Source organism: Macaca nemestrina, chromosome 16 (assembly GCF_043159975.1).
Source record: "Macaca nemestrina isolate mMacNem1 chromosome 16, mMacNem.hap1, whole genome shotgun sequence".
NCBI lineage: Eukaryota > Metazoa > Chordata > Mammalia > Primates > Cercopithecidae > Macaca > Macaca nemestrina.
Window position 1 is genome coordinate 1,778,239 of NC_092140.1, and position 26,633 is coordinate 1,804,871.

Sequence of the window (26,633 nt, forward strand, 5' to 3'; positions counted from 1 at the left end):
TTAGTGCTTAATCAGGCATGTGAATGTATTCAGGTGTTAAACCATTCTATTAGCTGGGAAATTGCACTGTTATTTGCTGAACTGTTTATGTTATATTGTTGTTGGCTCTCTGAGTTTCTTTTTCTCTCCAAGCTCATCTTACTCTGGTCTCTGCAATCTGTATAATTGTCTTCTTTACTTTTGTCTTTAGAAAGCTTTAAATAGAGATACTGGGAGCGATTAACTGTGTCAGAATCACAAAATTCTGCTGCTTTACAGATTAATTGTAGAGACATTATGCTGATGCTTTAAAAGGCAGAAAGAACCTGGATGCTGAGTGGAGGGTCACAGCAGGATCGTGGCCAATGACACTTCCTGCCCAGGGAGGGTCCACAGGAGGAGTCTGTGAAGACCAGCAAGAAAATGCAGGGCACTTTCTTGGATGCATCAACCTTGACCTCAATGGTCCATAATAGCTCTGCATTCCAGAGGTCCCTCTACTAGAAATTCTAAGTGCTGGTGACAAAAGTGAAATGCCAAGGGGGAATGCTGTCTCTTCTGGGAAAGCAAAATATTTGCTTGAGTAGGAAAACCTAAAAGCGTTCTATACCTACCATCCATCTCTCCTTCTTCCCTTCCCTCCCTCCCTTCCTTCCTTCCTTCCTTCCTTCCTTCCTTCCTTCCTTCCTTCCTTCCTTCCTTCCTTCCTTCCTTCCTTCCTACCTTCCTTCCTTCCTTCCTTCTCCTTGTTTTCTTATGGAGTATGTTTGCTGAGAGGATCAGGTTACATGAAATCAGATTAATTGTAGATTTCTGCATGTGATAAAATCCAGTATATTGGCCACTACTGGCTGTGAAACCAGTAGCACGAAATGGCAGAATTTCCCAAGATGGCCAAGACTGGCCTGGAAAATCTGGGCAAGTGTGTTCACTGAGACCAATTCCATATATTCAGGCTCCATTTTGTATTAGTTTATTGAATTCAAATATGAAATCCAATGTTGCTTTAAGAAATAATTTTGGCAAAATCAAAGACAAAATACATTGTATGAGGATGGAATCACATCACAGTGAAAGAAAAAAATATTTGCTTACATAGAATTATTAATTGGAAAACTAGGAGAAAATTGTTGATCATGAGTTAGATGTAAAACTGTGCTACAAATGTTTATCAAGACCTACTATTTGTAAAACACATTGCTATGGAGTTAGGCCTCTGTTAGCAGAGTTTAAATTCAGTTTTTCTTTCAAAGAATATCATTAGCTGGCAGGACAAACAGGGAAGCAGGGTTAAAGAAACTTTAAAGACGTTTCCCAGCCACGTTCCCACCAATACGTTTGCTCAAGTCTAACAGCTCTTATTCCTGATAGCTACTGAATGCAGACAGCATGGTTAAATTCCTAGACATTCTTTGTGGAGTACAGTCATAAATTCACAGTTGTCCATGCTACAACTGTTGAAACTAAGAGTGACTAAGAATTAAAACTGGGAATCCTGGAAGTCCTGACCAGAGAAATCAGGCAAGAGAAAGAAATAAAAGGCATCCAAACAGGGAAAGGGGAAGTCAAATTATCTGTCCTCACTAATGCGATTTGATACCTGGAAAACCCCAAAGACTCTGTCAAAAGGCTCTGGAACTCATACATGACCTCAGTAAAAAATTTCAGAATACAAAATCAACATACAAAATTCAGAAGTATTTCCAATAACATTTGAACTGAGAGCAAATCAAGAACATAATCCCATTCACAATAGCCACAAAAAATAAAATAAAATACCGAGGAATACATCTGACCAGGGAGGTGAAGGATCTCTACAAAGATAACTACAAAATGCTGCTGAAGGAAATTATAGATAACACAAACAAATGGAAAAATATGCTCATGGCTTGGAAGAATCAATATGGTTACAAGGGCCATGATGCCCAAAGCAATGTGCAGATTCAATGCTATTCCTTTCAAACTAGCAATGTCATTTTTCACAGAATTAGATTTAAAAAAAAAAAAATTCTAGAATTCACATGGACCAAAAAAAGAGCCCAAACATCAAAGCAATCCTAAGCAAAAAAACAAAAAAAAACAAAAAAAACAAAAAAAAAAACAAAAAAAAAAACAAAAAAAAAAACAAAGCTGGAAACATCACATTACCTGACTTCAAACTATGCTACAAAGCTATGGTAACCAAAACAGCATGGTACTGGTACAAAAACAGACATATGGACCAAAAGAATGAACAGATAATCCAGAAATAAAGCTACACACCTACAGCCACCCGATCTTCAACAAAGTTGACAAAAATAAGCAACAGGGAAAGGGCACCCCATTCAATAAATGCTCCTAGGATAGCTGGCTATCTATATGCAGAAGAGTGCAACTGGACCCCTACCGTTCACTATATACAAAAGTCAATGTAAGATAGATTAAAGACTTAAATATAAGACCATAAACCATAAGAATCTTAGATGAAAACCTAGGAAATGCCATTCTGGACATTGTCCTTAGGAAATAATTTATGACTAAGTCCTCAAAAGCAATTGCAACAAAAACAAAAAATGAGAAGTGAGACCTAATTAAACTGAAGAGCTTCTTCATAGCAAAAGAAATTATCAACAGAGTAAACAGACAGCCTACAGAATAGGAGAAAAATTTGCAAACTATGCATCCAACAGAGGTCTAATATCCAGAATCTATAAGAAACTTAATGAATTAAACAAGCAAAAATCAAATAACTCCACGAAAAAAGTAGCCAAAGACATGAATAGACATTTCTCAAAAGAAGACATGCAAGTGGCCCACAAACGTGAAAAAATGCTCAACATCACTGATCATCAGAGAAATGCAATTCAAAACCACAATGAGATGCCATTGCACACCAGTCAGAATGGCCATTATTATTATTATTATTATTATTATTATTATTATTATTATTATTTTTAGAGTCAGTAAGTTTTTATTCAAGGAGTTCCATGGTGTGATTTCTTCTACTGTCCATCAAGGTCACTTTATTTAGAGAGCTGGATAAAAATTTGTCTTCAAAAGATTTATTTTCAAGTTAGTCCTGTTTAATGAAACTGATGCTTATTTTAATCCCGTTGTCCTGTCAGCTCATAATTCTTTTATTTTGGCTTCTGTCATCTCCTTCTAATGGATATACTGATGAAGACTTCAAAATTCACCTAGGAAAAAATCAAGAATCTTTGGGATGTAATTTCTTCAACTGATTTATTTTAGGGCCATTTTTAATGTAGGTGGACCTGAGAATGGTCATTATTCAAGTAAAAATGAACAACAACAAAGACAAACAAAGAAACAAACAAAAAACAACACATGTTGGTGAGGATGCAGAGAAAAGGGAATGCTCATGCACTGTTGGTGGAAATGTAAATTGTTCAGCCACTGTGGAAGGCAGTTTGGAGATTTCTTAACTTAAAACAGAACTACCATTTGACCCAGCAATCCCATTACTGGGTATATATCCAAAGGAAAACAATCATTCTATAAAAAAGACACATGTATGCGTGTGTTCATCACAGCATTATTCACCGTAGCAAAGACATGAAATCAACCTAGGTGCCCATCAGTGGTGGATTGGATAAAGAAAATGTGGTACATTTACATAAAGGAATACTATGCAGCCATAAAAAAAAAACCAAAATCACGTCTTTGCAGCAACATGGATGCAGCCACAAGTCATCACCCTAAGCAAATTAATGCAGGAACAGAAAACCACCTATCGTATGTTCTCACTTATGAGTGGGAGCTAAACTTTGGGTACTCATAGACATAAGGATGGCAACAACAGACACTGAGGAGGACTAGAAGTGGGAGGGAGAAAGTGGGGCAAGGGCTGAAAAAGTAACTTGGATACTATCCTCAGTCTGTGAGCATCACACAGTATACCCATGTGACAATCTTGCACGTGTGCCCCCAAATCTAAAATAAAATGGAAATTATTAAAAAATGAAAATAAAAACAAACCTGGGAATCCTAAATGTCTGGGTTATACGGCCATCTTTAAGATTCTAAAATCATGAGTTGAAATAAAATAACTATTTCCACACATGGCTCTAACACTTGTATACATTGAATAGTCTGAAAAAATATATTTTTTCTGATACTTGACCATTTCAATTACACACCACTGTTACCAACAGGCCCAGGTAACAGTCTTTTCTGAGTGGACTCCTAAGACTGTGGCCATGGAAATGCAGCTCAGGGGCCACTGTGTGACAAGCAGAGTGGAAGGCGGGAGGTGTGGGCACCATTCGCCGTGGTGGTACTCCATGAAAGGGGGATAGTGCTGGCTCATGACAAAGAAGAGAAAATTGGTGCGACACCCCGTGGTTAACGTGACGGCACGTGGCTAATGAGTACTTAATGATCCCCGCCTGCACGTTTCTGTCACCCATTTGAGAATGTCACTTGTTTTATACTTAGCCCTACAGTGCGGGATTAGCTTCTTGCTAAAGTGAATTAGTCAAGGTTCTTTAGAAATCAGAACAAAAGTGCTAGAAGATGTGTACAGATATGAAGAGACTGAACATGTACACACTAGTTCAGATAATGTATAATTAACTTAAAGGAATTTTTGCCTGGGATGTGGGAACTGGCAGTGAGATGTTATTTCACATTTGCTGAGACCTTCACCTTACTATGAATGTGTTTTTTAACCTGAAGTTATTCTTGGAGAAATATCAGGTTGTGGCAGACCCATCACTGTACCCTGGGCCACAGAAATCCCGATGTCCACAGGAAGAACATCATTTTCCAAACATAAGGGGTTCTGTTTCAAAACATAGAGATCCAGTCATTTCGTTATTTGTTATATGCATATACAGACGATACACACACACACACAACACACATGCATATACACATCATGCATACACATACAAATGCATATACATACCACACACAACACATAAACATCCTCCCCTACAAATACACTACACACACACATGTCACACATCACACATACACATGCATATACACTCCCCCAACACACATGCACATCCTACACACATACACAGATCACACATACACATGCATGTGCACACCACACACAACACATAAACATCCTCCCCTACATACACACTACACACACACGTCACACATCACACATACACATGTATGTACACCCCAACACACATGCACATTGTACACATAAAAACACATACACATGTATGTACACTCACAACACCCACATGCACATTCTACACACAAGTACACACATACCCACACATACACACGTCATAGATATGCATGCATGTACACTCCCCACAACACACATGCACATTCTACACACACAAAACACATACACATACATATATGCTCCCCCACAACATGCACATTCCACACACATAAACACATATACACACACTTACCACACACAATACACACATACACACACATATATAATCACACATACACATACACATGCATGTACACTCACTATACACAACACGCACACATGCACATCCTACACACACACACACATCACACATACACATACACATGCATACACACTCACCACACACATACAACATGCATACACATACCACATACACATACACCACACACAGAAAATATACACACACCACATACATATACACATACACACACTTACATACACACAACCACAATGCACCTACAACACACACACGCATATACTTTTTTCTTTTCGACCCCAAATTCTCCATTTACTTTCTTTCACTCCCTCACATCTCCCAAGCTCTTTTCTAGCCTTCATTTAGACAGGTGCATTCCAGAACTCCGAGGTTCCAGATAAAAGGTAGAACGTGTCAGTTTGTTTGTTTGTTTTTGTTGTTGTTGTTGTTTTTAACATTCAAAGATATCTATCATTCACATGTTTTACAGGTAAGGTCAACTTAGCAAAAAAGGTTCACTCTGACTACCGTTAAATTTTGTGATGAATGAGTGAAAGCTTTTTCTCACCTGCTGACTCTCTGAACAGCCCACCTGTAGCCTTGAAACAATTTCTGAGCTACTGTTTCCTTCAACTCTGAAATTAAGCATCCAGCGCCTCTTCACCAGGCTTCAGCTTTACTGAAGCTGAAGGCAAAACTCGCATTTCCTACAGCAATGCAGAATGAATACAAGCCTACAGCTTTGGCACTTTGGTTTGTGAATGTTTGGAATAGAATATTAGTTCTGCCATCTTGTGTGGGCTCCTGCTGACCACTGGAAATTTGGCAGTGGTCCATAGAACCAACCAGAGATGTCCATCCAGGTGCAGCTCCTTACAACCTGAGGCACAAAGAAGCCTTCTGATTGGCTCAGGTGGCTGCATTTTTACTGTCAGAAAGTTCTTCCTTTGCTTAACATGTTGTGTTATGGGGGCTACTATTGAAACATGAAACACTCTTGGAAGAAATGTGTGCTAATCATTTACCAGGCATTGGTGTCTAAGAGGAAATTAAAAACTGGTTTTGTAGACAAGGTAGTGGGCTGGCAGGTCTGAGGTTTAGCACCAGCACAGACTGGCAAAGTGATGGGTTGGTCCCTGCCAGAGGTGTCAGGCCAGAGGAACCTCCAGAGTTTTTGGAGCTACTGTACTTAGAGGGAGGGAGGAAGTGCTGGTGGCCTTGAGAGCTGCTTTCCACTGAGTTCTAAATGTGCCTGTGGATCTTTGTTGCATGTCCCACTGTTTGAGAATGCAATGCATTCACAATCCATGTATGCATGAAGGACTGGAGTCACCTGAGTCTGGAGTGAGGAGGAGCCGAGGAGATGCTTGCCAGGGCAGCATCTCTTGCAGTTTAAAATGGAACACTTATAGTTTCGAATTTTCTAATTTTGCTATCCAGCAGCTCTTGGAGGTGAGTGGGTCAAAATCATAATTCCATTTTAATAGATCTTGTGATTAATCTTTGCTCATCAAAGCTCCTCCTGAAGCCAGAAGGCGGAGCTGCTCTGGGGTCGCAGGTGGTCCTGGGTTCAATGCAAACTTGTTTTGCACAAAGAGATCTGCAAAAATAATCCAACCTTTTAGTTTTTGATTCCCTTTCTATTGATTTACACTTAGGTACATTTAATTCCAAACCTTGGAGATGGCTGACAGGGTCATTCAATTGAGCCTTTGTAGTGAAGAAACCATTAAGAGAGTGGAGAGGCTGGAGCCATGCAATTTCCATTGGGATGAAGAATCAAAGACTAATTTTATTCCGAGAGCGAAGTCGTGCCAAGCGCTTAGCAGGACACAGGCCAGAGTCATCGTTTCAGCATAAGGAGCCTGGCGTTTGGGATGTGAGCAGGTAACACACTCTGGTCTCTGTCCACGCAGCACATGGAAGCACTGTTCTGGAGACTGTGGGAAACAGGCACCACAGTGGCTGGGCTAAAGACGCCCTCCTTCTCTAACACGTGCTGAGAAACAGCCAGGGGGCCATGTGCATGTCCCTACACGTTTTCATTTGAGATAATTTGATGCAATTTAAAAATTAATTTTGACCTTAAAAAAGGTATCCTTTCCTCAGTTTAGGAGTGGAGGTGAACCCTGATCTGGCCCCCACAGCAGGGACGCTCTGCCCCTGGTCATCGGTTGCCTGGTGTGGAGATGAGACGGTGATGGAGAAGGGCTGTCGCTGGAGCAGGAGGGGGCCCCACTGCGCAGGGGGTGAGATACCAGCATAATCATGCAATATCTAAATTAATACAAACCTAAAGTCTCTTCAAGGTACTTTCATTGGAAAGTTTTCCAATTTCGTTTCACCTTGGAGGTGACGTCTCATCCAAGTTTGGTTTTGTTTTCAGATGTATTTCCTTGCTCTGTGAGCTTCACGGAATGACTTCACATTAGGGGAGGCTCTCAGGTGCCCTGTGCGCCAGGGCCTCGTAAGCACTCCCAGGGCTGCCCGCTCTGCAGGACCACAGCATCGCTGTGCCCAGCTTGGGGTGGGCTCCTGTGCCCCTGCGTGGGTGCCCGCCTCACCTCCACACTGCCAGCTCTTCTCTCTGCCTGCGTGTGCAGAGTAGAGAAAGGGAGAGGAGGCAGGAGGGGCTCCGGAGGGCAAGGGGCACAGAGCAAGCTGCGGACAGGAGGAGACCCCCAGGGGCCCGCAGCAGGCGTGGTGGGGGCTGCCATGCTCTTAGTTCATGCCCCCCAGGAAACTCATAAATTGAAATGCTCAGCCCCACAGTGATGGTGTTCGGAGGTGGGTCCTTTGGGAGGCGATCAGTTCAGATGGTCAGGAAGGTAGGTGCCCACGAATGTGATTTGTGCCCTGACCAAAGAGGCCCAGAGAGCTCCCTGACTCGTCCAGCATGTGAGGAACCAGTGAGAAGGCCCCGTCCACAAACCAGACGCCAGATCTGCCGGCGCCTTGATGCCGGACTTGCAGCTTCCAAAACTGTGAGAAACACATTTTTGTTCCAAGCCATTTTATAGTATTTTATAGTATTTTGTGTTATAGTATTTTGTTCTAAGCCATTTTATAGTATTTTGTGACAGCAGCCTAAAGGGACTGAGATGGAGGCCAAAGGGGTGAGTGGCCGTCTCCAGCAGGCAGAGCCCCCAGTGGGCCACGCTCACAGCTGGTGTTCGGATCGTTGGGTCACCCTGTACCCTTGGACTCTGGCTTCTGCCCTCACAGCTTCACCCCGTGCCAGGTCCGTCTGATGGATCTGAACCCTCCCAGCTAGTGAGGAGCCTGCAACCCCCTCGGGGAGACAGGGGTGAGACAGGGGTGCGGGCCCTCAGCACCCCCTGCCCCTCCACAATTTCGTGCTGGCCCAAGGGAAGGAGGCCGCTGAGCATGGAGAGTCCCTAAAGGGGATGCAAAAGGATGGTCCCTAGGTAGCCATGGGTGGGGGCCCTGTCGGCAGGTGGAGCCTGGGGTGGCCACAGGGAGCCAGTGGTGGGTCCAGCGGCTCAGTGGTCATGGTCACATCACCGGATGCCTTTTTGACAGCTCAGTGAGCGAGAGCTGCTTCCCCAAGGCTCCTCTGAGGCTGCAGGCCTGGCAGACTCTGGGGCCCAGTCTCCATTCCCCACCATCTCCCCCCATGCAATTCCCTGACTTCCAGGCCTTGGGGCCCAACTTTCCAGGACCCCACCTGGACGGGGCTGAGGGGCTCCTTTGCTGAATCCCGCCTTCCCTGGGTGTCTGGGCTGGGTGTTTTCTGGGTGCACGTCCAGGGAGGTCCCAGGGTCCCGGATCCTTGGTCGCTCCCAGCTCACAATGCACCCTGGTGCAGCCTTCCAGTGGACCTGGAAATCATCACCTCCAGGGAGATTTCTAGCAGCTGCTGATGTTTTCTAACCTCACCGCCCCATCCATGTGTCACTGAAGGCCTTGTTTCCTCGCCACCCTTGCCATTCTTTCCTGTCCCCTCATTCTTAATCTCGCTGCCCACCGATCTGACATCTGAAAGCGTTTCAAGATGTTTTTCTTCTGAGACTCAGCCGATAGTCTGCCTTGTTTTCCCGTGAGGCTCCGATCGCTGGGCCAGGTCCTCTGGCTCCTCCTGAGTGTCTGGGAGAGACCAAGTCAGTGGAAGTTAGGAGGTGAAGTGTGCTCCAGAGATGAGGCTGAAAAAAATTTCTGAAATAACTTTTGTTATCCTTTGGCTGAAAATAATGAATGTTTTGGGGGTTAAGCGACAAGATTGAGGCCTCTTTTCAAAAAGCAAGTCGTCCTTGTGCTGTGATCATGAACGTCTGGCAGGCGTGCAGCCCCAAGGACGAGTGCGGCCGGGGGTGCTGGGCATCGAGGCCTTCAAGAGCTCCTTGTTCTTCAAATGCTGCAGCTTAGATTAAAAGTCAGAGTTCTAGTTATTCACTGCCTTTGTGGGGTCAGAATGCGAAAACTTTGATGGCTTTATTAAGCTAGCAGCTTTTCAGTGGCGGAGTGAGAAAGCTGTAGAGAGCCTTCCTGCTTTATCAAAGGGATTATTTATTTATTTATCCCAGAACACACGTGTGTTTTCCACTGTGCGCACAGAGAGCTGCCTCATTGAACACATAGCTGTTTGCTGTCATCCGAGTGTGGGGAAAAGCAGGGCAGTGTCCCCCAGAGCTGTGGTTTCCAACTCCATCGAAAACCAATGCCACCTGCTTTCATGACAAACACGTTGTCACTTCCCTTGGAATGAAAGTCACAGCTAGTATGAGTAATCCACAGCCCTGAGAAATGATAGTATAGATAGGAAATTAATTAAACCGTAATCAAAGGACGTTAATTTACAGTGGCCTATATTTCGATATGTAAACACCTGGGCATGACAGTGTGAACAAACATAATGAAGTAAACAAACACGTGCCCCTCCTTCACATGAGCCTGTCGGGTTTCAGAGAAGTGAAGCAACGTTCGGCTGCCTGTTGTGAAGACTTTACCTTCAGTATTTTGAAATAAAAAGTTATCTAAAGATATTTGGATTTACGCATCCTAATAGGATTTTCGTGAATGCAGTGGTTACAAATGCAGACCAATACACCAACAATTCTATCTATCTTTGCATCAGATACGCCAGTAATGACAGGATTTTCCTGTCCGTGGCATGATTTTCCTCAATATGATAAACAACACTGGATAACATTCCGACAACATAAAGTACTGACTTCTCTCGATTTTCAAAGTAGTTGCATTAGTGGAGAATTCAGTGTGTACTAAAACCATACAACAAATACTGTTGTGTTTACAGAAGAAGACAGAGTTGGCCTTGGTAGATAGAAACAGGCTTTTCACCTACAGGATTGTTCTGAATGGAAGTTTGCCGTGGTGAGGTCTTCCCTGGAGCCTGGGGTCCTGACGCCCCTGATCCTCACCCCCAGGTGCTGGAAAGGCCTGACCCCTGCACTGGGAGTGTCCTCAGACTCCCTTTTTGAGCAAGACTCAGAGGCCCTACGTCGCAGCCAGCTTGGCAGGAGCTTCACAAACACCGCTCCCATTCCCAAAATATTTCTCAACATTCACTGGATATGTTTTTGCACTATTAAAACATATTTGAAAGATACTTTGAACCTTGAGAAATTCAAATACTTTGTGGACGTGAAGGTGTAATCTAGGACGGCCATGACACAGTGTTTCATGCGGCAGCGTGGACGTGAGGGTGTGATCTGAGACGGCCATGACACGGTGTCTCATGCGGCAGCGTGGACGTGAGGGTGTGATCTGAGACGGCCATGACACAGTGTTTCATGCGGCAGCGTGGACGTGAGGGTGTGATCTGAGACGGCCATGACACGGTGTCTCATGCGGCAGCGTGGATGTGAGGGTGTGATCTGAGACGGCCATGACACAGTGTTTCATGCGGCAGCTCTGCTGCCAGGGGTGTTTTTCTCAGATTCCTGCCGGACTTCTCACTGGCTATGCAAACCCATCTATAGAATCACAACAGTACCCACCTGACCGCGTTCTCGGGATGAGATGAGAGAACCTGAGTCAAGGGCTTAGCATGGCACCTGCTCCCCGGAGTGCTCAGTGCGTGTTAGTTATAACCAAACGTGTTTATTTCTTCTGAGTTGTTGGCAACGTGTATCTAATATAGAAAGAATCTCTAGCAGAGCTTTTAGCAAAAGTTCTTGTTTTGTTTCAATTGAACTGGATCCCACAACATCTCTGCAACCTGGCAGACACCTACAGCCTCTGAGACTGAGCTTTCGTTAAGTTACAGACCAAGGTACACATGCTTTCTGTCTTTTATGGAGAGGCAGAAAGAAGAGGCAGAGAGAATGAGAGACAGAGAGGAAGAGTGAGTGAGAAAAGGAAGAGAGAGAGACAGAGAGTATAAGGTTTGAGATGAAGATGTGGCATATATTTTGGAGGATGTGAGGAAATACAGTGTTCGTAGAAGCTCATAAACCCTGCTCACATGAGGAGAACCGTTAAGACAATTCACAGCCACACACAACCATGCACAACCATGTAGAGTCACTCAGCCATACACAGTTATTCAAAGCTGCACATAACCAACCATGCACAACCATTCACAGATATAACCATTCCCATCCATGTGCAGACTTGTGCAACTGTGCATTCACAATCATTCAGCCATGCACAGCCATGCACAGCCATGTGCAACCATGCATTTTCTCCACCATTTACGATCATGCACAGTCACGCACAATTATGTACAATCACCCCTAGCCATCCACAGCCATGCACAGCCATGCACATTCACAGTCATGCACAACCATGCACAATCATGTACAACCACTCCCAGCTGTGCATAGCCATGCACGACCATGCACATTCACAGCCATTCACGGTCATGCACAACCATGCACAATCATGTACAACCACCCCTAGCCATGTACAGCCATGTGCAGACATGCACAACCATGCACATTCACAGCCATTCACGGTCATGCACAACCATGTACAATCATGTACAACCACTCCCAGCTGTGCACAGCCATGCACAGCCATGCACAACCATGCACATTCACAGCCACTCATGGTCATGCACAACCATGCACAATCATGTACAACCACTGCCAGCTGTGCACAGCCATGCACAACCATGCACAACCATGCATATTCACAACCATTCACAGTCATGCAAAACCATGCAAAGCCATGCACCACCAGGCACAGTCCTGTGCAACTATGCACATTTACAACATTCTCAGTCATGCACAGGTATGCACAGCCATGTGGAACCATGCACAACTATGTACAATCATTCCCACAACCATGCATATTCACAGTCATTCACAGAAATACACAACCATGCACAATCATGTGCAACCACTCCCAGCCACACACAGCTGTGTACAGCCATTCACAAACATGCACAACCGTGCACAGTCACAATCACCAGAAGCCATGCACAGCCAAATGCAGACATTCACAACCATTTAGACATGCACGACCACCTACAGCCATGCACAGAAGTGCACAACTGTGCACAGTCACAATCTCTGGAAGCCATGCACAGCCAAATACAGACATTCACAACCCTTTAGACATGCACGACCACCTACAGCCATGCACAGCTGTGCACAACATCTGACAAGATCTGCAAAGAGAGCTACCAGCAAATGGAACACAAAGGTGCTACTCATGATGAACAGTACTTGGGAGATGGTTTAAGGTAGTGACAGTTTCTGATCATAGAATTTAAGTGCTGGAAGAGGTTTTTTTTCTCAACTCCTCATTTACAGATGAGAAAACTAGGTTGTTCCTGAGAATCTGCGTGTTTGTGGTGGGACAGGAGCTGGCGCTGGCTTGCTCAGTGGAACTGCTGCTCCCTCATCTGCACAGGGGACCATCGTGGGGTAACCAGAGCAGTGGCTCACTGCTGTGCTGGCTGCTTCAGCACATCTGGTGGGCCGGAGCCAGGGCCCAGGGCGCTGGGGAGCCTGCCTGGGAGGTGGCGGGAGGTCAGGCCCTGCTCTCAGGAGTTCTGCGAAGACAGGCTGAGTGGATGGTGACAGGCATGAGAGACACCCAAGAGGCACTCGAGACAGAGGGGCCTTGGCAGCCACAGGCTTCCTCCTCCTCCCACCCCAGTGCGCATGGCTCCTTGAGGTATGCAGAGGAAGGGAGGAGAGTTGAGTCGGTTCATGGGAGAGGCTATGGATTCCTGAGGCTGCAGTCAGGAGTTCGGGACAAAGGGAAAGCACAAAGACTTCGCTTATCTGAATGAACCCAAATCTGCCTCTGGTTTGTTCTCACGTGGGGCCTGAGCAGAAGCAGCTTTTCCCATGTAGTCTTGAATTTGGTGAAGTTAGAAAGACAACCAGAGCAAGTGTCTGTGAGAAGGCAAGGCCAGTCCTGCCATCAGGCAGGGTGGCTCCAGGGCCACCTCTTTGATGAAGCCTCCCTTGTTCTGGAGCCAGAAGTGAGTACCGTATTCTCTGTTCATTAAAAAAAACGCACACATCCTTGCATATGTGTGAGGAGACAGACACCTGCGGGGGGCCTCAGAGAAGGGTGCTGACCACATCTGTGGGAGTCCACAGGTGCTTGTACCAAGGGGGATGCCTGTCTCACCACTGTGCTACTGGGCTCGAGTCTTCGGGGCTACAGCCTGGGAACCCACATCACTAGAAATCTGGCAGGCTTGTAAGGACCTCAGGGATAGGTTCACGACCTTTTCTTTGTTATTTTCCTACCACAAACAGAAATTTGCAAACACCCTCACTAGACTCTAAGCTCCTTGAGGACAAAAGTCACCTTCTATTCCTCTTTGCACTGGAGTGGGATGTAGGAAATGTGGGAAATGGAGTCACCTTCTATTCCTCTTTGCACTGGAGCACACCTCCCAGCAGAGCTGTGGGCTGGTGGAAGATCATCAGATCATCATTAAACACTGCTGAGCTCTGGCTCGTAAAGGTGGCCCTGGGATCTGAGCAGGCCCATTGGCTTGTTTGGTTTGGCTTACCTGCTACTCAAAAAAGACAAGATTTCACATAAAACTCCAACCTCCCATCCATTCTCAAAAAATCTGGAGAGTAATAATGCGGAGCCCGCTCACCTGAGAAGGAAGCCAAGTTCTCAGAGTCCTCTTGAAATCTCATCCATAAAACTCACAGGATCATTCAACTCTCTGGCACAGAGGCTGCCTGAAAAATGGGGTTGCATAATTTGGCCACAATTTTCTTCATGTTACTCCCTGGAGGTCTTAGAATTCTGGAGCGGTGGCTTCCCCCTGCTGATTGATTGGCCCATGTGCGGTTTCTGTTGGTTTCTTGGTGTGTTTCAGGATTGGGTCCGGGTTTTCACTCTCCAGCACCACCCTCTCGCTAGCCGTCGGCCAGTGCTGACTGTGCACCTGCTCCAAGTCCTGCTGGAGGTGGCTTCGAGGACAGGGTAATGAGCGCAGCAGCACATGGGCGTCCTGTGAAATCACAGCGTCACACTCAGCAGGCCCCGGGCAGGCCTGAGACTCTGTATCCCTAACAAGCTCCCAGGTGGGTGTGAGGCTGCTGGTCAAGGACTTCACCTTACGGTCAGAACGATGAAAGTCATGTCTCTTCCTCCTTGAAGCTCACTGGGAAACCAGGACTTGAAAAGAGACACACAGAAAAAGAATTCCCAGCAGGGGACAGTCACACCCAAGGTCAGCCGGTGGCACCTGCCCCAGGTGTTCTCATCCGGGGCTCACACACTGATGTCCTTGTGGGTGACCCAGGGGTGAGAGGGACAGAGGGGAAGGCTCAGGCCAGGCTAGGCAGGGGCTGCGCTGACTGCCAGACCTACGGCCCACAGAAGGAATCAGAGATGGGGCTACAGGCGTTCCCTGGTGAGCGGGCTCTGCACGGTTGCTCTTCAGACTTTTTGAGAATGGATGGGAAGCTGGATTTTTATGTGAAATCTTGTCTTTTCTGAGTAGTAGACAAGTCAAATAAAACAGGCCGACGGGCCTGCTCGGGTCCCGGGGCCACCCTTATGGGCTGAGAATATTTGCAAAGTTTTGAGCATCAGTGGCTGTGTTTGTGTCTGTCACCAGAGCCACAGAATGTCTGCCTGAGACCCAGTGCGTGCACGGAGCCTCAGGAGACAAATAGCCAAGGAGGCCGACGTGGGGAAGGCTGAGACCGGGAGTGTGCCTGGCGTGGGGACAGAGAAAGGGGTCCCAGAAGCAGGGTCACTTTTTCCTACATTTGAAAACCTCCCGTCCCTGTGGCTTCCATTCACACAGGGCCAGCTAAGCTGTGCCTGGTGCCTCCAATAAGGCAAAGTGATTCCTAGTGAATCCCAGAAAGGGGAGATGACGGCTATGCACTTGACCTTAACAAAAGGATGTATTTGGCCTGGCAAAAGTGATGGATGTTTGATAGTTGAGAGTTCATCCGTTTCCTATCTGAGTGGCAAAGGACAAGTACATACATTGTTTTTCAGATTAGATTTTTTAAGGTGAATTATTCAGATTCCTTAGTGATTGCAGTGCATGAGCCGCTGAAACAGACAATAATATTCCAACATTGTCCTCTGTAGTCCTGGAAGATCATCAGACTAAAGGCATAACTAGAATATGTAAAATAGTTACATTGTTTCCTAATTTGCTGTATATTTCTAAGTTATTTCTACATGCAACTTTTACTAAATATACAGCAAATTATCACACAGAATATGTAAAATAGTTACAGTTGTTATTCATTCCCCACCCCCCGACCCGCTACTGTAAATACGAGACAGTTGGGCTCTATAGAAATGCTCTGTGAACAAACACCTTCTACTAGAACCATAGAAAATGATACCGTGGATCTGCTCACATCAAATCTGCAGGGGTTGAATGTCTGGTTGGAATTACGTGCCGTGGGTCTATGAAGAAAGAGATGGCTACGGTTAACACCACGATAAAAGAAGTAAAGAACATGTTTCCTTTAACATCTATAGTAAAAGAGAATTGTGTTCTGTAGAAGAGAAAATACACCTAGATAAGGGTAATTTATTTTTAAAATTCTTAGTTTTGTAACATGAGTACCAGTAGCTGTACCTGATATACAATAATTATACCCATTGGTGCTATTTTGTGTTACTTCCTTTTGAATAGGAACTAAAGAATGCTTTTTACTATGTCAACACATTTTAAATAATGACAGATTACCTTTAATTTTCCCATTTGAATTTAAGGTTTTCTTTTGATCAACATTGATTTGTCAGTTATTTCTACATGCAACTTTTACTAAAATATACAGCAAATTATGAAACAGCTTCACAGCCTCAGTTTAGCTGTCACTGACGTCGTTCCTCTGTCAGTAATGGCCGGAAATCGCACAGGGTCTGTCTCGGCACCTTATTTTTATTTATAAATTCCACTTCATTATTGCAACAAGACGCCGCAGGTAGTGCATTTGTATGGAAAGACCGCCTCTCCTTCTGGTGAAAGTCTCTGAGCCTTTAGTCTGAGAGTGCAGGATACCCCCCGATGTGCTCAGTAATCGCCCAGAGCTGCGGGGCCTGCTGGGGCTTCTGCCTTCCTTGCATTTAGTGTGATCGTTTTAAGGAAAAAAGAACTGTAATAAAAATTATGTGCTGGGGAGAAAAACTCAAAAAGGAATGTACTAGGAAATAATGTAATTGCCTATAGGATCTCGAACTTTTGTTTTTGATATGCAGAAAATATTAAGGAGTTATTTTATCTTGCTGCGAATGCTCTCTTGGGAGATATTAAAGACAGACTTTGACAGGGCCTTTTGGCTGGGTGCATCCTGGAGGCCTGGGGCTGACTGCTTAAAAGGGTTAAGCTGCTGTGTTCGCATTGAATTACCACTGTCATCCAATTCATTAGGAGAGTTTATGGAGTTACAATCTGTCTGTAATTTATAGCCTGCTTACTGACAAAGCTTAACGCTAACATATGCCTAATTTGCCGAGGTTATCTCAAGTTCTATTCATCTCCCCCACTAACAATATGCCTCTGATTCCATGCTGCATGGATGAGGTACATGCGGTTTCATATTTAGTGCTATCAATCACAGGCAATTGCCGGCAGCTCCTGCCTCGGGGCTCAGAGTGATTTCCCCACGGCTCCTGATGACTGATGAGAGGGTGGCTGGGCCAGCGGAGGGCATTGCGTGAAGCCTCCCCGGAGCGGCGTCCGTCCAGCAGAGGCTGTTCAAGGCTCGGCAACTGCTCTGAACCTGCCTTGCCGGCGTCCTCTTTCTGGAGAGCTGGCAGATGTGATTTGGGGAGCCTCGGGGGCATCCGGTGGAGACAACTCGGAGCCCCGCCTGGATCTGACACCACCACACCCACGTCTGGTGGAGGAGGTGTTCACAGGCTCAGGCGAATACTGCTCTCATTACCCTCATCAGACACATCACAGCACAGGGACAGGAGAAGGGCCTGGTGCAGCCGAGTTTCTAAGCTTCAGTGTGTGGGGCTTTGCCCGGCCCCCCTCACAGCTGCATGCCCAGCCCTCTGTGAACACCTTCCATCTCAGCTTAGTGCCGGGTGCTCACCCAGGCACTCTCTCCCTTGAGGAGTGACCTTGCCCCCATGTTTGATCACTTTGTGAATTTCTTGATGAAAAGTAGCCACTGCTTGATAGGAGAACCACGTAATGAATATGGTTGTTTAGTTCTTGGCATGTGAAAAGAATACAAAACTGTATCGTGTACCTCCAAAGTTGATATTCTAGAAACATCACAGTGTTAGCTACGGAGTGTGTGGGACCCTCAGTGTCCCTGACAGGCACTGACTCTGAACCGTGCTCTGACCTCCTGCCCCTCAACTGCAGCCCTGGGCGTCCCAGTCAGGGAACAGAGGTTTGTGCAGCTGCATTATCCAAATGTCAAAACTTAAAAGTTGAGCCTATGAGTGACAAGGAATTGATCCCACACACAGAAGCAAATAATGCTAGCAAGTCCTAAACTTACTTGGGAGACAGCAACTTGATTGAATGAAAACATGAGCTTTTGTAGGGGAGGCCAGCAGCAGCAGTCATGAAAGACAAACTCACTGGGAAAAGAGGCTTTTGAGTCAAAGGGAGATGCACCTGCTTCCAGCACAGGGGCCGTGATCTCAGTGTCTTTGTAGAATTTGCTACTAATTTCCCCACAGAGACCCTGGGCAGGCCTGATGTGGCTATGCACATTCCCTCCAGATGAGGGACCTCTGTTCATTTTCACAGCCCCCAATTCCCTGGGTCAGAATTTTCTGTCTTTCTGCATTCTTTAATTAGATCCTTACTGATGGCTAACAATGACAACTGAAGCCAGAGGCTGTGGAGGGTGAGGGTGGGGGTGGGTGGGAGGGGGGGTGGGGGGGAGGGGGGCTGGAGTTGGGGAAGTGAGATGTCCTTTACTGGGTGCAGAGTTTCAATTTTGGGAGATGAAAGAGTTCTAGAGATCTTATACAACAATGTGCATGTACGTAATGCCATAGCACTGGACCCTGAAAAATGGTTAAAATGGTAAATTTTAATGTATGTGTTTTTTACCATAATTTAAAAAAACCCAGAAGTCTAGATGACCAACTCACAGGATACTGTTTATGATGTCATCGCAACCATCTCCTGGAAACAACTGGAACCTGCAGACTCAGGGCTAGGGGTTCAAATCTCCCCCCAGGAAAGCAAAGCTCATGTTGACAGCCTGTCAGGGGAGGTGAGAAGCACGCGTCGTGAACAACAGAACAGACTTTTTACATAAGTCTTTTTGCTCAGAAGTTGGAGGAATTTAAACTTTTTTTTTTTTTTTTTCTTGAACCATTGGTTCAGAAGGCAGGGGCTACTAGGCCAATTTTGCCTGGCTCTTCAGAGCGCCAGACAAGGAAGAGGCAGGAGCTGAGACCTCACTGTGGTAACAGCTATTTCCCTTCTGGTTTACTTCCTGGCTGATTACCCAGGGTCGAGTCCCTTTCAGAGCCGGTAATGAGACACATCGCTGGTACTTTCCCAAATCTGTTTTCCATCTTTTGGGATTCTGTAATGTAAGGACAACCCTCCAGGGCAGCTTGCCCATACAACGTTTTCTCTTGGTTCGCAGCCAGCAGTGGCAGAGTCTGATTGTTCTTCAGATTACGGGATTACCACCGCATCCCTGGAGAGTTAATTTAGTGAGATTTTTGCTTATGTCAGAATCCTAGGTACAGGCAGGGGGCGTCATCTTGTGCTTTCTCTAATGGGAGGCTGAGAAATGCTCACTGGTCTGCACATTGGCATTTTGGGAACAGTGAGCCCTGATGCAGCCTCAGTGAGCCCTGATGCAGGGATCTCGTCACTAGAAGCAGAGAGATGAGTGTGGGCACTTGTTCTAACCCCTATTTTGGAAGCCTGAGCACCTAAGAGATACAAAAAGGAAAGGCACGGTTCGCAGGGGGCCTCCATAGCCATTGGATTGTCAATCCAATCTGAATTGTCAATGAGAGAAATCCTTAGAAAAGCGTGCATAAGAAATGCCGGAGGAAAACGATGGTTTGGCATGGGGTGAGGAGGTGATTCCTTGGCCAGGGCATGTGCGAGTTCCCCGTGCTTTCAGGACAGGGACGTGGTCTCCACAGAGAGAGAAGCACGGGCAGGGCTGCACCATCTAAGAAACTGGCGGAGGCGCTGAAGGGCCACAGCCCTAGCCGTGTGCACCCCTAGGGGACAGCTATGCATTTATTAATAAGCTCCCCCGACCCCTGCACAGAGCGGTGGGTGACCACGAGGACACGCGCGCTGGGGCTGTTCCGTGGGCGGCCAGCATGTGGCAGCCACCATGTACTGAACACATTTGGAGACGAGGCCCTGTGTTTGGTCCTTTGTGACGTTCACAACCATCCTGCAGAAGGATCCTGAGATGAGGATCGGTGAGGCTGCGGGGGCACCTGCCCGGGGCTGGCTCCCCACGTGGTCTCCACCGGTCCTCAGAGACCACTGGGATATAAGGTCGACTTCATCCCGCTCCCCGGACCGGTTAGATAGAAAAGTACTCATTCTTTTAACAAATGTATTGTTTAATTACGAAAGTAATACAACCTTTTGGAGTGATGCATCCTTACTTGCAAACACCCTCTGTTAAGAAGAGGGAAAATGAACGATTCCTTTCCACTCCCCAAGCTGCACGTGAAGCGTTTGGTCTGTTTCTCCTGTCTTGTTTTATTCCCACTTTCTGGGCGGCAGAAGGGGCGCCTCCCGTGGGCGCCTGACTGGAGCCTGCCCCGCGCGTGGGGAGTCCCCGGAGGGCGCGCGGTGGGCTCGGGCCCCCTCCCTGTCCCTCCCCAGCCTGGCCCAGCGGGCCCAGGGCGCTGCTGTCCACTTCCTCCCGCGCAGACCCCGGCCTGCCCCGTGGACTCGCCCCACTCACGCCGACCCCATCTGCCCTGGGCAGGGCCGAGGACACAGCGTCTTGGAGGCAAACCTGGGCCACGCCGCGAGGTCCCTGGATTCCCGGGAGGTTGGGGCTGCCCTCCCCCGAGCAAGACCCCGACCGGCCGACCGTCTGGGGTGTGGCGGACGATCCCCGCGTCTCCCTGCACAGGTGGCTCCTCCTGCACCAGGTCCCGGGAGCTTGGGCTCTCAGGGGCATGGCTGCGCAGGCAAGGGAAGGGGCTCTTCAGGCCCGCCTGGAGGGAGGCAGCTGTTTAATCTGCATTTTCATTAGTCCCAACCTAGGCTCCAAGGCTGCTTCTCACACCGAGGGCAGGTGGAGGAGGAGCTTCGGAAGAAGTCTCTGGAAGCATGGCTACTAGTCATCCACAGCCGCTTACGCTGAGACCCCCCTAGACATGCGCCAGTGCCGGGAGCCGCCCGGGGCTGCTGTTGGAGATTGCCCCGGTGATTGGCTTAAAACAGAAATTCCTTCTCTCAAAGTCTTGGGGGCAGAGGTCAGAAACCCAGGCGTCTCAGGGCCCCACTCCCTCCAGCGAGCCAGGGAGGGTCCTTCCTGCCCCTTCCAGCCTCCTGTGGCCCAGGAGCTCCCTAACCTGCTCTGCATGGTGCTGGTCTCTGCCTCGGTCTTCTCGCGGTCCCACACTGCTGCACTTTCACTTCCTATGTCTCTTAGAAGGACACCTGATGTTGGATGCAGGGCCCACCCTCATCTAGGACAATCTCCTTTCCGGGTCCTTAGCTACATCTGCAGAGAAGCCTTCCCCAGATACGGCCTCCTTCATAGGTTCTGGGGGTTAGGACCACTGTCCAACCCCCTCCGCTAGTTTAATCCTCACCACGCCAGGAAAGGGTGGGACTGTTCCCATTTTGCGATAAGGAAAGTGAGACTTCAAGAGGTCAGGACACTCTCATGGTAGCGAGAATTGATGAGGACAGGGCTGGGTCTGTGGCAGGGGCCAGCACCTTGCGGTGGGGCTCTGTCCCTCGCTTTTCCTTTAGTTTTCACAGTAACATTTCAAATGGGTTTTGAATTCAGGTGAAGGTCTGGCATCACCTTGGAGCGGCAGTTCTCAACCCCCGCGGTGCCCAGCTGCGCACTGGACTCAACCATGCCATTAGATTTCACACAGGCTGACCGGGGGTCCGAGGGCCGGGTCCAGGCTCTGGGCTGGCTCTGAGCAGCAGGGGTTTTGGTGGCTCCTGAATGTGCGGCACCCTGAGCACTATTGTCCTGGAAATTACAAAGTAGACACAAATCAGTTGATTTCCCAGTTATTTTCCTTCTAATCACTATGGTTCTTCAAAAATCATGAAACCGTCCTCAGATTTTGGTACAAGAAAACACACATGGGTTTTGAGAGTTTCTTACACTTAAACCATAGTCCTTCTCATCCACAGTTTTCCTTTCTGCTTTTCATTTACCCAAGGCCAAGTGTGGTCTGAAAACCGGTGACTATAGTGCAATAAGATATTTGGGGGGAGAGAGAACATGTACATTCACATAACTTTTATTCCAGTAGATTGCTGTAATTGTTCTAGTTTGTTATTAGTCATTGTTGTTAATCTCTTACCGTGCCTAATGTATACATTAAACTTTATCCCGAGCATACAGGTGTAGGAAAAAACAGTACATACAGGCATACCTCAGAGATATTGCAGGTTCGGTTCTAGACACTGCAATAAAGAAAATATTGCAATAAAGTGACTCATGCAAACTTTTTGGTTTCCTGGTGCATATAAAAGTTTACATTATACTGTAGCCTATTAAGTGTGCAGTAGCATTCTGTCTAAAAACAATGTGCAATCCTTAACTGAAAAATACTTTACTGCTAAAAAACGCTAACAGTCATTCAGACCTCTGGCAAGCTGTCACCTGTGCTGTTGGAGAGCCTTGCCTCCATATGGATGGCTGCTGACTGGCCAGGATGGTGATTGCTGAAAGATGAGGTAGCTGTGGCAATTTCTTAAAATAAGCCGGTGAAGGTTGCCATATTGATGTTAATGTTATTTGATAGCATTTTACCCACAGTAGAACTTTCAAATTGGAGTCAGTCCTCTCAAACCTTGCCAATGCTTTATCAACTAAGTTTATTGTAATATTCTAAATGCTTTGTTGTCATTTCAACAATGTTCACAGCATCTTCACCAGTAGATTCCATCTCAAGAGCCCACTTTCTTTACTTATCCATAAGGAGCAACTCCTCATCCATTTACGTTTTCTCATGATAGTGCAGCAGTTCAGCTGCATCTCCAGGCACCACTTCCAATTCTCGTTCTCTCGCTCTTCCCACCTCATCTGCAGTTCCTTCTTTCAATGAAGTCTTTAACCCCTCAAAGTCACCAATGAAGGTTAGGATCAACTTCTTCCAAACTCCTGTTAATGCTGACATTTTGGTTTCAAATGTCACTTCACCAGTGTTCTTAGTAGCATCTAGAATGGTGCATCCTTTCCAGAAGGTTTTCTATTTACTTTGTGCAGATCCATCAGAGGAATCATTCTCTCTGGCAGCTATAGCCTTGCAAAATGTATTTCCAAAAAAATAAGACTTGAGTCAAAATGACTCCTTGATCCATGGGCTGCAGAATGAATGTTGTGTTAGCAGGCATGAACATAACATTCATCTCCTTGTACATCTCCATTGGCGCTCTTGGGTGACCAGGTGCACTATTAATGAGCAGAAATATTTTAAAATAAATCATTTTTTTGTCTGAGCAGTGGGTCTCTACAGTGGGCTTAAAGTATTCAGTAAACCATGCTGTAAACAGATGTGCTGTTATCCAGGCTTTGTTATTCCATTGATAGAGCATAGGTAGAGTAGATTTAGCATAATTTTTAAGGGCCTTAGGATTTTTGGAGTGGTCAATGAGCATTAGTTTCAACTTAAAGTCACCAGTTGCATTAGCTCCTCACAAGAGAGTCAGCTTGTGTTTTGTAGCTTTGAAGGAAGGCACTGACACCTCCTCTCTAGCTAGCTATGAAGTCCTAGATGGCATCTTCTTGCAACAGAAGGCTGTTTCTTCTACGCTGAAAATCTGTTGTTAGTGTGGCCACCTTCATCAAGGACCTCAACTGGGTCTTTTGGAGAACTTGCTGCAGCTTCTCCATCAGCACTTGCTGCTTCACTTTGCACGTTTTTTGTTATGGAGACGGCTTCTTTCTTTCAGCCTCATGAACTAAACCCCTGCTAGCTTCCAACTTTTCTTCTGCAGCTTCCTCACCTCTCTCAGCCTTCACAGAACTGAAGAGTTGGGAGCTTGCTCTGGATTAGGCTGTGGCTTAAGGGAATGTTGTGCTGGTTTGATCTCTGTCCAGATCACTCATACTTTCTTCATATCAGCAATAAGGCTGTTCCATTTTCTTACCATTTGTGTGCTCACTGGAGTAGCACTTTTAATTCTGTTCAAGAATTTTTTCTTTGCATTTATAACTTGGCTATTTGGTGCAAGATGCCTAATTTTTGGTCAGTCTTAGCATTTGACATGCCTTCCTCCCTAAGCCTAATCATTTCTAGCTTTTGATTAAAGTGAGATATGTGCAACTCTTTCCTTTACTAGAACACTTAGAGGCCATTGTAAGGTTCTTAACTGGCCTGATTTCAATATTTTTGTGTCTCAGGGAATAGAGAGGACTGAAGAGGAGGGAGGTGGGGAAACGACTGGTTGGTGGAACAGTCAGAACACACAACATTTCTCCATGAAGTTCACTGTCTTATATGGGCACGGTTTGTGGCACCTTAAAACAATTACAGTAGTAACATCAAAGATCACTGATCACAGATCACCATCACAGACGGAATAATGATGAAAATGTTTTAAATATTGTGAGAATTATGAAAATGTGCCAGGGTCATGAAGTGAGCACCCGTTGTTGGAAAAATCGAGCTGTCAGTCTTGTTCACTGCAAGGTTGTCACAAGTCTTCAATCTGTAAAAAACAAATAAAAAAACCCCCCAGTATGTGCAAAGTACAATACAGTAAAGTACAATAAAATGAGGTGTGCCTGCACAGGGTTCTGAAGGAGCTTCAGCTTCAGGCATCCACTGGGGTCTTGCAGTAAGTCCCCATGAATAAGGGGGGATGCTGGACACAGAGCGGCGCCGTGGAGCCATGCAGCACTGGGAGAAGATAAGGTGGGTGTTGAGTTTGAATTCTCACTCAGTCACTTCCTGGCTTTTGCATGCTGGACTTTGCAAGTCACTGGATCTGTCTTGACCTGTAAATTGGAGACAGCACCATTTTCCTTGATGAGTCTCCGGGGTGGCAGAGAGATGCCGCCAGCGCTGCCCTGGCACACGCCTCCATCCCCCGCTGGTGATGCCCAGCACACATTCTTCACTCCAGGGACTGCGTTCATCCTCAGTGGGTTTTCTCTTCTAAAATTGTCTAGTCTTTGAATTATTTTATTTTTTAAATTTTAAACTATTTTAATTTTATTTTAGTGATGACATTTTACCAGTTTGAGTGAACTGCAGGAATCTTACATTTCTGTAAGTTCATTATCACCCCCTGCCTTTTTAAAATCATTTTGAAATTTCCTACACATACGTTGGGAATCACAACATGATTATTTTTGCTCCAATTACCAAACGAAATTTAGAAAACTCAGGAGGAGGCTGGGGGCAGTGGCTCATGCCTATAATCCCAGCACTTTGGGAGGCCGAGGTTGGCAGACCAGTTGAGGTCAGGAGTTTGAGACCAGCCAGGCCACCATGGCGAAACCCCATCTCCACTAAAAATACAAAAATTAGCCGGGCATGGTGATGGGCACCTGTAATCCCAGCTACTCGGGAGGCTGGGGCAGGAAAATCACTTGAACCTGGGAGGCAGAGGTTGCAGTGAGCCAAGATCATACCATTGCACTCCAGCCTGGGCAACAAGAGTAAAACTCCATCTCAAACAACAACAACAACATCAACAACAACAAAACAACAAACAACAAACAAAAAACACCTCCAAACCCTCAGGAAGAGGAGGAAGGTCTGTTGTCTCCACCAGCATTTCCCTTGTTGCTGTCGCGTTCCTTCCTTCCTGGTCTTTAAAGATTCCTTTTTCCATCATTTCCCTTCTGTTTAGAGAACTTCCTCTCTCCATTGTTTTAAGGCAGGTCTGAGTGTGATAAACTTTCTCCATTTTTCTTCATCTGAGAATGTCATGATTTTCCCTTAAGTCTTAAGGAAATCTTTGATGCATATAGTACTCTGGGCTGATGGTTCTTTTCTTTCAGCCCTTGAAGAATTTGTGCCCTATTGGGACTGGTGTTGGGTTTCTGATAAGAAATTTGCTGTCTTTTCTATTTTTTTTTTTTTTTCCCCGTATGAGTGATGCCTCCTTTCTCTCTGGCTGCTTTTGGGAGTTCTTCATTGCCTGCAGCTTCTGAAGCTTGGCTGGGATACGGGTTCTGCTTTGGCTTTATCCTGTCTGTACTTTGCTTAGGTTCTTGATTCTGAAGTGTACGATTTTTGCCAAATTTGGGAAATTTTCATCCATTATTTCTTTAGATGCTTTTCGAGCCTTGTCCTCATTCTCCTCTGTTTCTGGGATTCCAGCAACACGAAGATTACGTTGTTTTACTTCCAAGATACTGGAGGCATTTTGTTCTTTTTTTTTTTTAAACCTGTCTTCTTTCTGCTGGTCAGACTGGGTAATTTCTACTGTTCCATCCTCAAGTTCATTGGCTATTTCCTCTGTCTTCTACATGTTTCTGTTGAGCCCATCCAGCAGGTTTTTTTTATTTGCATTATCATATTTTTCAGTTCTAACGTTTCCATTTGGTTCTTTGCTATATCTTCTGTTTCTTTGCTGATGCTTTCTATTTTCACATGTGTTTCCAGCAGGTTTGTAATTGTGACAATTGCTTGTTTGATAGTTCCAACATCTGTGCCACGTCAGAGTTGGTGTCTGTTGCTTGTCTTTTCTCATTTAAT

The 26,633-nt window shown here is 46.0% G+C and overlaps 1 long non-coding RNA gene across 4 annotated transcripts in view; it reads left to right on the top strand.

Annotated features, from left to right (window-relative positions):
* Positions 1 to 26,633, top strand: part of LOC105485275 (uncharacterized) — a 50,929-nt gene that overhangs the window by 12,394 nt on the left and 11,902 nt on the right. For all 4 annotated transcript variants that reach the window (XR_989441.2, XR_011614569.1, XR_989444.2 and 1 more), the window contains exons 2-3: positions 7,025 to 7,253; positions 7,476 to 7,615. This is a non-coding gene — a long non-coding RNA (uncharacterized lncRNA). The remainder of the gene's footprint in view (positions 1 to 7,024; positions 7,254 to 7,475; positions 7,616 to 26,633) is intronic.